Raw genomic sequence first — 17,282 nt, 5'->3', positions numbered from 1 at the left:
CATCAGAAGTGAGTTTGAAACATTGTTCCCATGCCTTGTAGTGATAAAGGGCCTTGGCCACCTCCAAAGTCTACATGTGTGTAGGTAGCCTGCCCCTCTGTGAAACAGATGTTCTTGTCTTTGCCAGTATATTCCATCTCATAGATTTTGTATCCTCCTTAGGTGGCCACAGTCTGCAAATGGATAGTCTTAGTTCTCCAACTCAGAATTTTTCCAGCTTCTGTCAGAAGCATTAGGATGCAATTTAGAAATAAAAATCCTTGAAGGAAAATAGAACTTAATCAGAACATAGACGGGAAGACCTAAATGGGACAGTTGTATGGTGAATGCTTTAGGATGCACCTGAAAGCTCTTGGACCTTGGCTGGGAGTCTCTCTCTGACAAGGGAAATGGAGTTGAAGGGAAATATCTCAATTTGGTACTAAGTTTCCAACATTCTTCAAAGACCTCAATTCTCCCTCCTAATCAGTGGTAGTCATTTTCAGCCCATTTGCCTCCTATTTGCAGCTTTGCCCTTAGGATTGAGACAGAGCAAGCCTTTCTGTTAAATGGAGTGTGGTTAATAAGGTTCTGCTACACATTCAGCCTTCACATTTTGCCTTGATGGCAAGGAAGGGGGCGGGCATCCAATACCTGGTGTGGATGAAGGAACTGTCTCTCTGTGTTGTTCTTGACTGGAGGTGTGGTCTGTCTCCACAATAAACGTCAAGTCTCCATGGGCAGTGCCCCTAGGTTGGTAGCAAATAAACAGAATCATGGCCGTTTCTCTGCCCGGGTTCCCTTCAGCAGCCCTGGTCTTGGCAGTTGCCATACTATTGGTTTTCCTCTTGAGCAGTTTCTTGTGTAGTGTAAAGGGAAATAGGCTTAGTCCAGAAGCTCTGCCATGAACTTGGCTTTTAACATCATGCAGATCACTTATTCTTTTCCAACTCTTGGTTTCTTAAGATTCTAGAATCTGAAGTTATGTCTTAGTAACTATTGGTGATGTGGAGGTCAGCATTACAGTTCCCCGTCCCTGCCATTAGAGGCTGGGCTCTGGCTGCACCAACATCCAAGTTGTCACTTCAGATTCTGCTAGGCAGCAGTCACTGCGGATTTTCTTTCTTGATATGGTGGCTTTGATTTAGGGACATAATTTTCATGTCCCATGGTGTCTCCTGACTCCTCCTACGCACAGCTCACAGGAGGCACATAGTATTGGGCCTACATTTACAGTCAGATTTCTGTTTTAATAACTGAGTATAAATATGAAAGGTTATTAATTTAAATCCCTAAAGAAAGCCATTTGAATTAGAATATGCATCTTAGAACAGCAAGGAAATAGTGGGATGCCCCTTCACCAACCCCTAGCTTGTTGGAGCTTGCTAATTTGTTATAATTAAGGCATGGTCTTGCTTTTTACTCGGCTCCTCTCCTCTCACCTGTATGATGAAAACTGTCCCTTAATCCCTCCATGTATGCTAGATTCAATAGGTTTTATCATATTTCCATACATCAGTGCATTGAAGACTTACCCAAGGGTCTTGGTAAAATGCAGAATCTACTCCGGCAGGTTGGAGAGCAGCACCCAGTGGAGCCCATGCACTGTGCATGTTTTTGAGTAGCAAGGGGATAGTGTCTTAGTCCTTCTCATGCTGTTGGCCTCAGGAATCACCTGAGGCATCAAGTAAAAGTTCAGGTTCCTGCTCCTTTCTTCAGAAATCCTGACTCTGTGAGCAAATGGGAGAGCCCCATCCTCTTGCTTTTGGCAAAGCTCCCAAACACCCCATGAAAACTGATTTGTAGTCCTCCCTTCTCTTGTGACTCTGCCTTGCTTCTGTGATTGTCAATGATGGTCACCCCTTTTCTGTCTGGATAAACATGTTTAAAGTGGCAGTTTGCAGTCCCTGTTGTGAAGACTAGAAAAAGAAGTAAAATGTGCCTGGTACCTATGGGGCCGCTGCACGTACTCAATAGAGGGAAGCAGTTAGGGTTTTGTCTCCCCCTCCTTTCTCCTTCCATTTTCTCGAACTGCCTTTCTGACCTGCCTGCCTCCCTTCAAGCTACAATGATTGTTTAATGAACACTGTTGTTGTTTTTTTTTTTCCTTTAATACAAAAACAGACTGATTCTGATGTTGCTATTAATCCCTCTTTCCCGAGAGTCCCCGGCATTGAGTCTCAGCTGTCTGTGATCGTTACCTGTGAACTGTGAGCTGTAATTTGTCTTGGCAGGTTAATTAAAAGTTTAGGTCTTGCTTTAGCAAAGTCATTATGGTCCCAATATACAATTATAACTCTCGGGTTTGCTTAACACACAAATTGGAATATGACCCTCCTTTCGTTACATGCTGAAACACAAATCGAGAATTCAAGAAGACCTGAGATGTCAGAATCTAGTGTATTTATGTCTGCTTGTAATTAAGTAATGGGAGAAATAATTGTGTTTAACAAATGGCTGCATTGTGTACGATTTTGCTTTTCCCTCCATTTAATGCAATCCAGCTGATGACTCTAAATTAAATGAGTTTATCTTTAGCCTTGAAAGAAATATCCAAAAGCACTTTCCAAACTGTATATACAAATATTTCCACACAGAGACCTGATGCTAACAGAGCTCTCACTGAACTGGCTCTCCGCCACACACGGGCATGCGTGCATGCACACATGAACATACACACTTGCACACTCCCCACTGAAACCAAGCTAGTTTTAGAGTAAAACATGACATCTGTTTTCAAAAACAATAGTCTTCCCCTAGCATGGGGAGGTTCGGAATCATGGGGGACCATTTCTACCTGTGGGGTAGTAGTCTTGCATGTGTTAATGAAGTCACAGGATCCCACTGGCTAGGCATATCCCACCAGCAAAATCTAACTCACCTCTTGCAGTTTGCAAAGGATTTTTACATACATTCTTAGGACTTAACAGTAACTCCATGAGGAGACAACCCTCCCCACTGCAAATGAGAAAGTTGAGGTTCAGAGTTGCTGCAAGAAATACTAGGTGCGATTTCACATTGGCCTCGCTGCAGGGTTTATGGTTTCCTTACTCTTAGCACATTGCCTCCTCACCTGGATCAGACCCTTGCAAGTTTTCATATTTCATTTGTTTTCTACATATTGATTGGTTAATTTATTCATCAAATATTTAAAGCATGTCTAGCACGTGTTGGAGCCCATGCTTCACTCTTATGTAACTCACAATAGCCTTAGAAAAGAGAGAGAGAGAGAGAGAGAGAGAGAGAGAGAGAGAGAGAGAGAGTGTCTGTGTCTGTGTCTGTGTGTCTGTGTGCATGTGTGAGTATACATGCCAAAGATGTTGGATGTTGTCCCTCAGGTGCCATCCACCATTTTTGTTTTTTGAGAAGACAAGGTCTCTTCCTATCCCAGAACTCACCATTTAGTCATCAAGTCCTAACACTGGGATTATGTGTACTGCTACACCCAAGCTTTTTTATGCAGATTCTGGGAGTTGAACTCAGGCCCTAGTCCTTGCAAGGTGAACACTTTACCCACTGATATATCTCCCTAGCTTTGAGAGAGAGAGATTTTAGCTTCAGTTTAACTTAACAAGAGTGGGGACTGAGGTTTGGAATGTTTAGATGACTTGCCCAAAATTAAAGGCAAAGCTAGAATGGAAACTGGGTTTCTAAGCCCCTTAGGCCCCCACCATGCAACAGAGTCTCACTATTTGTCATGGATACAATTTAATATTTCATTTCTGTTTGTGTTCTATGGATCATAACTTCCCCCTTGTTAACTTGCCTCCAATTATAAGTAAGCACCTCACACCAGTTCAGGACGTTTTCTGGAGGAATCATTAAAAAGACCATGGTGAAAAATCTTACGGAATCCAAAACTATAAAAAACGAGAATACCTTCTCCTGGATAGCTTGCCACCCCGAGGTCTGACAAGTTAGCATTGATGTATTTTGGGTCTCAAGCTAGCAACTTATCTTTTCGTTTGGGTTGCTGCAGAAACATAAAAGGACAGATCAGCCTGACACCACGGCAAGGCAAGCCAAACCGCAAAATAACAGAGGTGGTCTCCGGTGGATTTAGAAATCCAGAAAGAGAAATGAGAACCACTTCGAGAAAGCACCAGGCATGGCAGTTTTTATAAGGAAAATGCTCTGGTCTTCCGGGTGCTAATTGACAGGAAGGGTCCACTTGTTTATGTTCAGGCAGCTGCTGGAAGTCTGTCTTTCCTACATTCAGGTACTGGAAGTGATTCAGCTCCTTTCTTTCCTTCCATTTTCCTTTCTGCCTGCTTCCTGTCCATTATCTAACCTTGCTTTTTGCCATGCTGACTACCTGGAGAAAGCAGCTAATGGTTTGGATTGATGGAGAGGGCATTTATATAGGAACTGCCTCTAAGCCAAAGAAAAGAGCAAGGACAGCCATTCCTGGAGGCAGGAGGGGGGGGGGGTGTTCCACTGAGTGGCTCCCAGAAGCTCTTGGGCTAGAGGAACATTTAACGAGGTCCTTATTGCATGGAAGGCATGGTCATATTTAAAGAAACTGGGCTAGTGGAATGGCTCAGTGGGTAAAGTACTTGCTGCCAAGCCTGGTGACTTAAGCTGGTTCCCTGGGACCCACACACTGTAAGGAGAGAACTGGCTCCTGCAAGTTGTCCTCTGGTCTTCTTTTGTTCACCATGGTGCCTGCAAATATGCATAAGGCGACACACACATGCTACATAAAAAATTTAATTTAAAAGATACTCATTAACGAGAAAAAACATGAAGTAAATGGTAAGCAACCCATTCCAAGTCCTGGGAATGACATGAGCTAGAGGTAGGTAGCTGAAACCCTAGGAGCTGGCTGTGAGGTTGGGCACCTCTGTAACTAGAGCATGAGGAGAAGTGAGTCATTAAGGAAAGGCTTGAATGCTACCCTGAGCAAACAGTTCACCCTGAAAGGACCAAGCATTGAGATAGGATTTTGCATAAGAGGATAAAACAATAAGAACCAGGGGGCTTTCTTCTGAGGCCTGGAGCAGGAGCAATTCACTTCTGTGGTCCAGGGAGTTTAGTGCGCTGCAGGTGGTGATCTAAGACGGGGAGGGGACAGGAAATCAAAAAGGATTCAAGGTCTCTTGCAGTGGTGCTAGCTGCCGGCTCCCTTCATTTCTTCTAACCCATTGCTTTTTGTTATAAGGAACACCTAGATTCTTGCATCTACATTTCTTCCTCTCTGCAGGCTATCATAACCCCCCGCCCCCCCCCGCCATGATTATCCAAAGCATGCTGGAACATGCTGTCTCTTGATCCCCTTGTTCTGACTAGGCATCAGCCTTTGAGTATGTTTGCTAGGATCTGGTGACAAAGTAGTTCTTACAAAACCCAGCTGCTGTGCCTCAAAGAAGAAACCAAGAGAGGTGACTGAGGACTCATTTTCAGTCTCTAATAAGCCTTCACCATTCCCCATCTCCCTTTCCTTTGAATTCTGTTGTCAGGTAGAAAGTGAGTAGTGAAGAATCTGGCTCTCTTGATACTAAATTAACCTTCTTGTAAATGGCATTGGTGTACTTTGTGGGATTTCTAATGGAAACACTTCTTTGGAACAGTGCCCCGTGAGTTCACCTCTCCCAATACAGTGATTTATTCCGAGCATTGGTATAAGTGGGATGAAATTGTAGGTCAAAGAAGAGCTCAAGTCAGCATGCTGGAGATGGTGGTCAAAATTCTGTTCTGAGGAAGAGCTGGGAGAACCAGAATGCTATCTGTGGACTGGAAAGGTAGCCCTGCAGTAGATGACCCTGCTCCCAGAAGGTCAGGGCTCCCCACCACCCCACTCCTGCTGCTGCTCTGGGTATCTTATCTCAGACATCTGAGTGTCCTGAATGCTCTACTAGGAACTTCAAAGACAGAAATAAAAGATAACCGAAAGACACCATGGATGCCCAGCAACAGAAGGGCCTGCCTGTGTAGGACGGACTTAGACATGTGACTAGTGTGTGAAGAACAAGAACCATACTCAAGTGTCATTTAAGGGCTTTTGATGTCCTGTGTGTCACTCCTAGCTCAGGTGTGTCCTACAGTTCAGTGGTAGCATTGGGGACGAGGCTCTGTCTCCCCTGTGCTCTGCCAGGCTTGCTCTGAGCTTTTGTTTATTTATTTGCTGACTCTCATGGTCATAAGGTGGCTGACACACACACACACACACACACACACACACACACACACACACACACACACGCCAAAAATAAGTGGTAAGCAACCTATTCCAAGTCCTGGGAATGCTATGAGCTAGAGCCAGGACTTACTTTCCTATTGATTAGGGAAAAGAAAGGGAAAGGAGGTAAAAAAAAAAAAAAAAAAAAAAGGGTTTCCCCCTAAAGCAACCTAGTTTACACCCCTTTGGTTAAGTTGTGTTTCCTGAACACTCAAGGCTGTAAGATGTCTGAAATGGAACATTTTAGCTTGCTATGTTGGCTCTCCAATGAAAACTAGGGTTCTTTCAGAAACAAAAGAAGTCAGTGTGGGGTAAGACGCCAGCAGTGTCTGCCACAGACTTCATCCTTGCTGTTCAGTTAGCAAACACCAGGCAAAACCTGAGGACTATGTAGGATACTGACCCAGGGCTATGTCCAATCATAGGCAGCTGCACAACTTGATCTTGGAAGTGATACCAGGGGAATCAAGTGAGAGAAAGCCAAGGAAAAGGAAATGCTGTGTGTATAACTGGTGAAGAGGGGAAAGGGCTTGGTTCAGTTTCTTCACACCACCCAGAGAGCCAAGTACCATGTCCATAAGCCTTGATGTCTCTCGTTTTATATTTTAAGGTGGATGGACAGGAGTCTCAGAGGCAGAACAGCAAAGACCAGATTGCAAACAGACTGAGACAATATCAGATTATCTATCTATTTATTCAACCAGTTGTTCCTAACTGCCATTTTATCTTCCATGGCCTGATCAGGCATTCATGCCAATCTACATAAAATAGTCATGTTTCCTGCCCTGTTGGAATCTGCAGACATTTTTAAAGGTCTCAAGTTTAAATACAAACATGAACTCTACATTATCACATATATGTAAAGATCCCTGACCACAGATGGTTGGTGCACACTGGGGTAAGAAACAAAGATGCTCCAGAGAGAAGCACCTGTGAGGACTGAGTATGGCAGGAGCTATGAAGAGTGGAGTTGGAGGAAGAGCAGACTGCACAGAGGGAGGAGCAATGTAAAGCTTGAGGAGGAACAGGGTGGGGTATCCCAGGAACTCAGGAGGTCTCATGGGATGTGAGCTTCAGAGGGCTGTGTATCTGGCATGGCAGGAACGGTAGCCAGAAGCCCATCTGTGAGGATCTTCATGTGGCACATGCAAGATCTTCTTTTATTTTTCAGCAAATCCAGAAGCTAGCAAGAGAAACCACTGCAGGGCTTGAGGTCAATCTGACATACATATTTCAAAGTTTCTTCAAGTTACAGGTTCTGGGAACTCTGAGAAGGATATTCCTGTAACCCAGGCAGGGCAGGTGCTAGTCTGAGCCATAGTGGAGATGGGTGAACAGAATGGACTGGCAGCCAAGCCTTGGAGATACGTGGCCAGCCTCGGGAGTTAGGATGACATTTTCCAAGGGTGGAGGTGAAAACAGGAAGGGAGCAGAGGAGAAGAAGCGCCCATGAGTTAGACTCTGTTGTTTTCCATGTTACAGATGAAGAACTCAAGGCTACTGGTCAAGGTCCCATAGATAAATTAGCCATCCAGGCTGCATACTCTTCTTGTGAACCAATGACTGGGTCTACAACTTTCTACCATAGTGACATTTGTGTGTCCTTATGCACTCATAGTCAGGACATCATGAAGATAGAAGGGGTTTTACAGACTATGGCTTCCAAGCCTCCCAGATACACAGGATGCCTGCTCTCTTCTCTGGTGCTTGAGGTTCATATTTCTGACTGAGAGAGCACTCCAACTGAGCCTCACCTTGCTAAAAGCTCTCTTCCCACTCTCCAATCATATGAAGTTACCCATGGAAGACATTTTGTCAGTAGTGCTTTGATTTTTGCAAGTGATGGCTGGGTGTTCTGATACCTCGTTTCTCTGTCAGTTACTAAAAAGTTGCTTCTCTTGCTTAGAAGAGATGTCAGGGCATCAGCTGTGAAGGCTGTCATTGCCTTCTCTCTTTCCCTTCATGGTGCTACTGACAAAAAGTATGGCCTTTTGCCTTGTAACACCTCTTGGATATATCCTAGCTTCAAGATGAGGATTGGTGGTGGCTAGTGAAGGATGTCTGGATCAAAGCTGCAGCAGAGCCGTGTCTGGAGAGGTGGTGTGGTCCAGAGGAAGAGCAAAGGCTTCAAGTCAGCCAGAACTGAGTTCAACTCTAGCTGCTGTATGCATGAGCCGTGGGGTTTTTGTATGAGGGATGTGGGTTTTCCGTAACTCTCCACCTCACCAGACACTCCTATAAAAGCGTACCCCAGAGTCTCACAATACCGTGAAAGCATAAATATATTTGTATTTGTTTTCATTTTTATTCATTTGCTGAGTATCTGCTTGAGTAAATGCTGGAGATTTAGCAGTGAATAAAACAAGCCTTGCCCACAAAGAACGTACAATCAAGTGGAGGAACTGACCCTTTCATGAGTAATTACCCGGTAATGAGGTCTACAGGAGCAGAGGGGGTCATGGGAGTTCTTGTGGGCATAGAAAGGAGGGCTGTCCCCACTGCCAAGGCTGTAGAAGGGGCTGTGAGGCACAAAGGGCTCACTGTGAGGAGTGCTGAGAGTGCTGGGAAGCGGTGTGTAAATATTTTCAGCAACTTGGGGCCAGAGCAGAAGTGGAAACCCAGAACAAGTGTGTAGTGCTTTTGTGTGGAGAACATATCCCAAGACCCCAATGATTGCCTAAAACAGTAGATAATGTCAAACCCTGTATGCCTTCATAAATACCCATGATAATAGCAGTTAACAATAACTAGAACACCACAAATGTGTGATGCAATTAAAGTTATTGAAAGTGATCCCTCTCTCAACATATTTTACCAGCCAGAAGGTTTTGAATGTCTTTACCACAAATAGAAGATTAATGATGTGAGAGATGTGCAAACTATCTTTGTTTAACCACTGCTCTGTATGTGTGGAGAGCAAAGCATCAGCCAGTATCATACTTTACATTTGACTCCATGTGTGTATATATAGCTATATGTCAATTCAAAGCACTTTAAAAATCATGTTCTGCTGTACACAACTATCCTTGGCTGAAGGTGGGCAACCGATTCAATAGAAAACAGAGCAGTAGAAAGAGGAAGAACACTGCAAAAGGAAGCAGTCACCAGGAAAAGCAAAGGAAAAAGATGAGGATACTAGCTCACTAGGACTCCTGGGACAAAATGCACAGGCTGGGAGTCTTTTCTTGCCCTCTTAGAAACAAGGCCTGCAAGACACAGGTGTTGGTGGAATTTGTTTCTGTGAGGTCTTTCTCGCTGACTTAGTTTGGCTTCCTGGGGCTTTTTCCTTGTATAAGCACAAATGGGGCAAATGAGTCCTGTCAGACAAAGGCCCCATCATGATAGCCTGACGTAACCTTTATTACCTCCTTCTAGCCCCTATCTCCAAGTAAATTCAATCATTTTGGGGATATGAACTTAGTAGGGAACACAGTTCAATCCACAGAGAAACTGAAGAGTTAATGAGAAACAACTGTTTGACAGACTGAGAAACTGGCCAGAAAGGGCCATTGCACCCCCTAATACAGATGCACAAAGTAAGTATTCTCCCACAATGCAAAATGAAGCTCAAGCTATTGAAATGGCTAGGTGCATATTAAACACCCAGTCACCCCAGAGGCTGGGATTAGAGTCCAAGTCCACTTGGTCCTACTGTCTGCACCACTCACCTTTTTCCCCCTTTTGTCTTTGGGTAAGACACCTAGTATGCCTAGGAGTCTGGTAATGAAAAGAAAACTAATATGATGATGTATGCACCCAGAGAGAAGCCTAGAAAATGAAGTCAAAGCCAGTCAGGAGGGACTTTGTAGACCAACTGGGAGTCTTGATTTTGAGACAGTAGGGCATGCGTGGTGGTTTTTAGGCGGAACTATAGCACCCACTGTGTCCTGTGAGGATCTTAGTCAGTGGCATATACAGAACTGACACAGGAAGAGTTGGGAGGGGAGAAATCCTGGATGGGGCAGTGCCATTTCCTTTTCATAAAGGAGAAGATGTACCTTAGTGTGTCCTGGGATGTTCTGGACCACTTCCATTTTAGCTGTTAAGGAGAAGTTCAAATTTTTATCTTGAAGGATGAGTGGATGAGGACTAAAGAGTTATCTCGGTCAGTAAAAGACCCAAGTTTGATGTCCAGAACCCATGTTTTAAAAACAGAAGTCAAGGGTGGTGGCATGCATTTATATCCTAGCACTGAGGCAGCAGAGAAGGGAATCCCTGGAGCTCACTGACAGACAGCCTAGGTCAATGAAAGATCCTACCTTATGAAACAAGTGGACAACGCTTGAACAATCACCAAGGTTGTCTTCTGCCCTCCACATGATGAGCACACATGTGTGGGGGGGGGGCTGAATGAATGAATGAATGAATGAATTATGCTAGGAGGAAGAGCTAGGAAGATGTAAATTCATGTTAGATTTGAGCTGCTAACAGACTTTCAGAGTGGATGTTAGCTGCTCACAGACACCAGTACTTGGGTAGCTAAATATGGCTTGACTTGGGGATAGTGCTGAGCTGGAGACTGAGCCCCAAGACAACTCATCGTGGGTGTGAGAGTAGGTAGCAGGGTAGAATAACTAAGATGTTAGAACTGGAAGTGGGGTGGGATTAAAGATGGAACCCCCACACCTAGAAGGCAGGAAAAGGAAGACATCTGGAGAGATTGAACTCAAGGAAGTTAGGAAGAGTGATTTCAGAGAAGATGCTGGAGTTGGTCAGTGGTGAGGCAAGACTCAGCACCCTCAGGGGGAGCAGCTTCCACCCCTGGTGCAGGCTGTAGGCAGAAGCAGGGTCATCATGAGTTCAGGAGAGAACCAGGCAGAGTGGAAATGGTTCATGTTAGAGCAGACTGAGAGACAGATGGGCGTAACCTGAGGAGGAGGCAGGTTGAAGGAAAGGTTTATGTAAGGTGAGGGGAGCCTTGAGGGTGTTGTCAGCAATGGGAATGAAGCCAAGGAAGAAAGCTGGAGACCCAGTAGATGACTAATGGAGGAGGGGGAGGCACAGTGGAGGATGAGCTCTGAGAGGGCATGGAGGGGGGGCACATGGAGGTGCTGAGGGAAAAGCACGCCTGAGGGTGCAGGGGAGGAAGATAAGTGACTCATCTGAGCTTATCACTGGGTCACAGCTCTTCCTTTTTCTTTTTGTTTCTTTTTCTTCTTGAGACAGGGTTTTTCCATGTAGTTCTGGCTGTCTGGGAACTCACTCTTAGCTAGGCTGGCTTTGAACTCAGAGATACACATTCCTCTGCCTCCCAAGTGCTGAGGTGACCCACCACAGCACTTTCTAGACATGGGATGCCCTGTGAAGACAGCCATTCTGCTTGTGTCCCCTTCTATGTAAAAACTACCTCAGTGTTGTTGCTTCAATGGATCAATGATCATGAAAAGGAAAAGTAGAGACCATGGGTCTCGGTGGTTAGGAAGTGGATGTGAGTAGCTGTGTTTGTATGCAGTCTTGGCCACTTGTTAGCAGTGTGACTTTGGACAAGATGTATAACCAGTCAGTGCCCCATTACCTCATTTGAACAACTGATGATGTTAGTTAGAACCCACCTCTTAAGGGAAATGATGAAGAGAAATGAACTAATATTTGTAAACTACTCAGAATCATGCTGGCCCATAAGACTATGTGTTGCTATTATTGGTATAGTCCCCCAAGTGCTTCGGGTGCCTACAAGGTCCCAGGAAGCAGAAAGTGTTACACGTGGATCACTTAACATGAAGTCTGTGACAGTCCCAGACAGGCAGAAGCAGCTACTATTTCCTCTAACAGATGAAGAAACCAAGTTCAGAGAAAACAACAAACTTGCCCCCACACAGTATTAAGCAGGAACAGAGGTAGGATTTGAATTGAATCTAAGCAGGAGTGACTGAAGAATCCCTTATTTACACCACTCACTCCCAAGTGAACATCCCCTCCCTAGTCTCCATTTCCCCACCATCACATGAGGAAGATATACACACAGGCTATACTGAGCTTCCACAACCCAGGACCACTACTTGGCAGGATGGCTCCTTCAAAAGAAAGCCACAGTTCAGTGAAGGTGACTTTGACAAGGGCTTGAGCTTGTTCCCAGTGCTTAAACAAAATACCTGGCCTTCTACATCCATGACAGGATCACGAGTGTTATGTGAAGGGCAATAGAAAAAGTGTAAGCCAGAACTGTCTGAACATCTGGTTTAAGTTTGAGTTGCTGCCTCTTCCTGCCTTTATCTGAGCACACTCATGTTCTGGGCTAATGGAAGCACAGTTTGTTTCAGTCCTGGTTCATATTACATGTCAGCTTGGCTTTTTATTTCCATTGGGTGCCATAGGTCAAAAGAATCCCCTCAGGATGCAAGAGATGGGCTGCATAGTTTGAAAACATGAATGGCCATGTACACCAAAGCAGGAGGCCAGCATAGTGTATGCCACAAATGAAACTTGCATAATAATGGTGTGTCACCATTATTATCTTTCTTTTAAGTGGTAGAAGAAAGTAGGATCTGTTGAGCTCTTCCTACTGCCAAATATTATTCTGAATATAATGGAAGTGCATCAAATCATTTGAATTCTTACCATGAGCTTGCATGGACAGAATTATTACCCTATTTTTCCAAAATAGTCAGGGAGTTATGTGTGAGGTCACACCCAGGGTCCCAACACAGTGACATCTGGTTCAGATGCTCGAAAATTTCAGATACGTTTTGAGGGCACCCTGTACTATACTGAGAGCTGACTTTGTGTACAAGTGATGAAAGCACTTCTGATGACAATATTGGGTCACAAAAATACTGAAAATAAAACAAAGAGCAGGGAAAACGCCAACATCTACCAAAATGCCATTATTGAATTTCTAGGTTAAATAGTAGAAATATTCTTTAAAATCACTAACAAAATATGAAATATCAACTAGTAGACAGAGTTTTAGAAGCTTTGGCCAATATAGAGAATAAAAGAAATAAGAGACTGAGATAAAATTGGTTATTATTTTTCTGAGGATTGTATTTATATTTGTAAAAAAGCACACACACACATACACACACACACACACACACACACACACACACACACACACACGCCCCACTAATTGAAAAAGCTATTTAGTAAGAAACCCAAACTTGTAACTGAGGTATAGATAGCTTTTTCCAAAGTCAAGATATCTCCAAAATACCTGAAAAACCACTCAGGCAATATACTAAAAATGTTCTACTCAAGAAAATCAATAACTATTACTATGCCATCCTAATGAGAACAATATAAGACCTGTTTCACTGAGCAGTGCAAAACAGAACATGAATAATGAGGACATATAGCATGTTTCTGGGCTAGGAAGGTGGGATGACAATTTGTAGGTTTGACAGAATGCCTAAGAAAAACCTAAAGGAAATTGTAGAGACATGAGGAATGGTTGAAGACTTCATCTGGAATAGTAGACAGATGAAAACATAGGATAGCTCTCCAAAGAAAGAATAAAGAGTGATAGTCCACATTAAAGTTCTCACCGTATCATAAATCTACAATAATTAAAAGAGATTAGGAGCCAAGCTGATTGGTGGCACAAAATTGCTTTTAAATACTACCAATAATACATTTAAAAATTAATATTCAAAAAGGGGGAGTTACAAGTGAGTAGAGAAAAGAAGGTTTAGCCAATAGATTCAAATGGAAAAACATTAGCTTACACCAGAGGTTACAGAGCAGCGATGAGTGGACCAGACGTGGCTGGTGGACACAAAGTAGTTTTGTAATCCACAGTGCTGGCCCACCCACTATTTACAAGATAGATTTTCAGAAAATGGCCTGCTTATGGCTGGAGGTGTGGCTCAGTTGTTAGAACACTTGCCTGGCATGCATGCATAAAGCCCTGGGTTCAGTCCCCAGCGCCAACTTCTAAGAACAGCATTTAGGAAGTAAAGGCTATAAGAATATAATGTCCCCCATCATCAGAAAGATGGAGGGGACTCCCACTTCTACCCTACTCCTACTTCTACGTGGGCCATGCTTTTCTCTCTTCAGAGTCCCTCCTATGCTGCCTCTAGTGGTGAGGTCTTAACACTCCTGAGAATTCCTCCCCTTATGTTATCTGTCTGTCTGTCCATGGCATTGACTCCTTATGCAACTACTACAATCCATCCCAGTGTCCCTCTGGAACCTTTCAAAGGTATGAGAATCAGAACCTGCATAGCAAGTTCAAGGTCAGCCAGGGAAAAAGGAAACCCTGATTCAAACAAAACAAACAGGAGCTGGAGAGATAGGACATCAGCTCAAGGTGATGCCTCCACTTACAAAGCACCTGAGTTTGGTTCCCAATAATCAGGGCCACTCACAACCTTCCATAACTCCAACTCCTGGGGATCTGACACCATCTGCTCTACACACACATATGCACATATACACACAGACACACAGGCACAGACACACCACACACACAAACAACAACAACAACAACAACAACACAATTAGAAATACTAAAAAACAAAATCTTCTTTTAAGAGAAACAACAAACAAAAACAAAAAAATGTTCCAAATTCCTAACTTATCTGCCTAGGCTCCAGAAGAATGTAAATTTTCAACCTCAGATTCAGACTTCAGCTCTTAACACATGCCAAAAAAAAAAAAAAAAAAAAAAAAAAATCCAGATAAGCTAAAGAGGCAAATACTTAAAACTCAAACTCAAAGAGGGTAAAACCCAATATCACCTATCCCTGGCCCAGAGAAAGAATTTTTAAGCTTTAAAACTTATTGAAGAGCCTGGCAGTAGCACTTAGGCAGCAGAAGCAGGTGAATCTCAGAGAGTTCTAGGTCAATCCAGACTATAAAGCCAGTTCCAGGATAGCTAGGACTGTTACACAGAGAAACCCTATCTCAACAAACAAACAAACTCATTAAAGAAATCACAAAGGAAAAGACTGTCCAGTGTTAATATAAATATTTGAAATTTCCATGTCTAATAAGCTTATCAAAATAAGAAGAAAATAGTAAATGTGGAAATGCTTGCAGTAAATATGAAGATCAAGTGTTAAAATGTGTGTATGCAAATATATGTACATATAATATTAAAGCTAGTGTAGTGGGGATGGACAGCATATTTTAGGAAAAATGGCTAAAATGTATGTGTAGAAGAAATAAATGGTTTGAGAGGGGCATACATCAAGTGTTTCCCCTCACTGGTAAGCAAATACAAACTGAAATAATGCTGAATCAACTTGTTTTAACCTTGTGAGAAGAATCTCTCAGTAAATACCAGTCCACAGAGGCTGTGGGGTACCTGCACCTGCAGCTGTTACCGGTTGCACTGCAAATCGCTATAGCCCTCTGGGAAGACAAGTTGACTGTTCGTATCGAACCATAAAAATGGCAAACTTCTGAGAGTCTCTCATGAAGGAATAAACCCATAGCCAGAAAAAGCTCCTGCACGTTTATCACAGCCTTGTTTACAAATGAGAAAAACTGGAAACAACCCAAAGGCCCAATAATAAGAAAGCATTGAGGTAGATCATGGTTTATCCACTTACAGAACATTAAATGGTCATTAAAACTCTTACAAAAAGTCTAAAACACAGGGAAACTCATCATTTTGGGCCCCAGAAGTAGGACATAGATGTGATATTTACAGTATAAACACATCTATTGATAAGGATGTAAATTGCCTGATCCTGAGGTGATGTCTAAATTTGAACTCAGATCTATTGGCTCGGAAACCATTGCTTTACCCCACTGCATGCTCCCTGCTGTGGAGACAAAGTTGCTGCATCCAGCCTGTGGGTGGGTCAGGCAGGGTGGAGGCTGCCACTCTTCCAAGCTGAGTCCTCCCTGGCAGGATGTATGGGAAATGAAACTTTTTGTCACCTAAAGACCTCCAACAATTGATGTTTTCTAAACGTTCCTCCTCCTCCACTTGGCACAAACGATCAGTGGTCATCCAGAGGACCAGGAAAAGACCCGTGGGCCAGGTGGTATGCACACACCTGTGCCCTGAGCGCTCTGCTGCACGCACACCTGTGTTGGTATGTAAATGTTTGAACTAGTTACCTTGTTGTTCCTTAATGAATTGTTTTAAGGTAAAGCCAGGATCCCTGAAGCACACCTTCTTTCTAAGCCAGCTTTGCCTAAGGTGAAAGGAAAGCCCCCAGGTGGTCTCTAGAGCCCTGTGCCTGGTGTTAAAGAACACAGAGAAGGCTTAGAGGGGATTCACTTTACAAAAGGAATTGTATTTTAGAAAATCCTGAGATGTGAAAACCTGAGCCTGCCTTTCTGTTTCCTGTATCACCCATGCCGGAAACATGCTAGAAATTTCTGTGTGATACAGTTTGCATGACAATAATAATCCCTTGCATTGTATAGAGTGTGACTTACTGAACACAGTGACTTTGTGTTTTCATTCCTTGTTGTTGTTTTGTTTTAATCTTCACAACACAGGAAAGTAGGATGGTACTGGGATTATTGTCCATATTTCATAGCTGGAGCTGCTAAGGTTTGGAAAAGTTAAGGCACTTAACTAAAAAGCTTTTTGACAGCTATGATCCCAGCAGGTACTTAGAGAAGAATTCTCTTAGATGCCATGCTCTTGTTATTTTTCTCGTCATTCATTCATTCATTCATTCATATACTGTTGTTAGCATGCAGTCATTCAGTATGTGTCTCTTCTGCTCCTCCTGTGTGCCTTGCTTTCTGCTCAGGTTGGGCTCACTGCTGTGATGAGGCTGAATGAGCTCTGCCCTGCAGGATCTCAGAGTCTACCATGGAAGACAGGCTTTGGGCAGCAATGCCCTGTGATGACACAGAAAGGAAAAGTGTGGGGTCTAGGGATACGGGATGCTGACCTCATGGGAATGGGAGTCAGGAAAGGTTTAACTGTAAGTGCATGGAATCTGAGCTGAGGCTTCAAAATGCTGAGGGGGCAGATGAGAGAGCAGAGAAGATGGCTTCGGATAGATGCCTAAGGAGGACCAACTTTTAATAGGTGAGGGAAGAGCCAGGAAGGAGAGTGAGGAGAGACTCTAGTGGTAGGAGAATCAGAAAGCATGCCATTTGTAAAGCTGGGGAAAGAGCTCTTCAGAGGGGCCAGAAGCTAGTGTCAAATGCAGCAGAATCTCCCCCTATAACAGGAGCAATGATTTGAAACAAACAAATGTGTAATAAA

The 17,282-nt window shown here is 43.6% G+C and overlaps 1 protein-coding gene across 5 annotated transcripts in view; it reads left to right on the top strand.

The window, feature by feature from the left end:
* Tenm4 (teneurin transmembrane protein 4) overlaps window positions 1-17,282 on the top strand; it is a 719,910-nt gene that overhangs the window by 545,262 nt on the left and 157,366 nt on the right. The window lies entirely within an intron of this gene.

This window comes from Cricetulus griseus, chromosome 3 (assembly GCF_003668045.3).
Source record: "Cricetulus griseus strain 17A/GY chromosome 3, alternate assembly CriGri-PICRH-1.0, whole genome shotgun sequence".
In the NCBI taxonomy this organism is placed as follows: Eukaryota; Metazoa; Chordata; class Mammalia; order Rodentia; family Cricetidae; genus Cricetulus; species Cricetulus griseus.
This window is presented reverse-complemented; position numbering and strand designations above follow the sequence as displayed.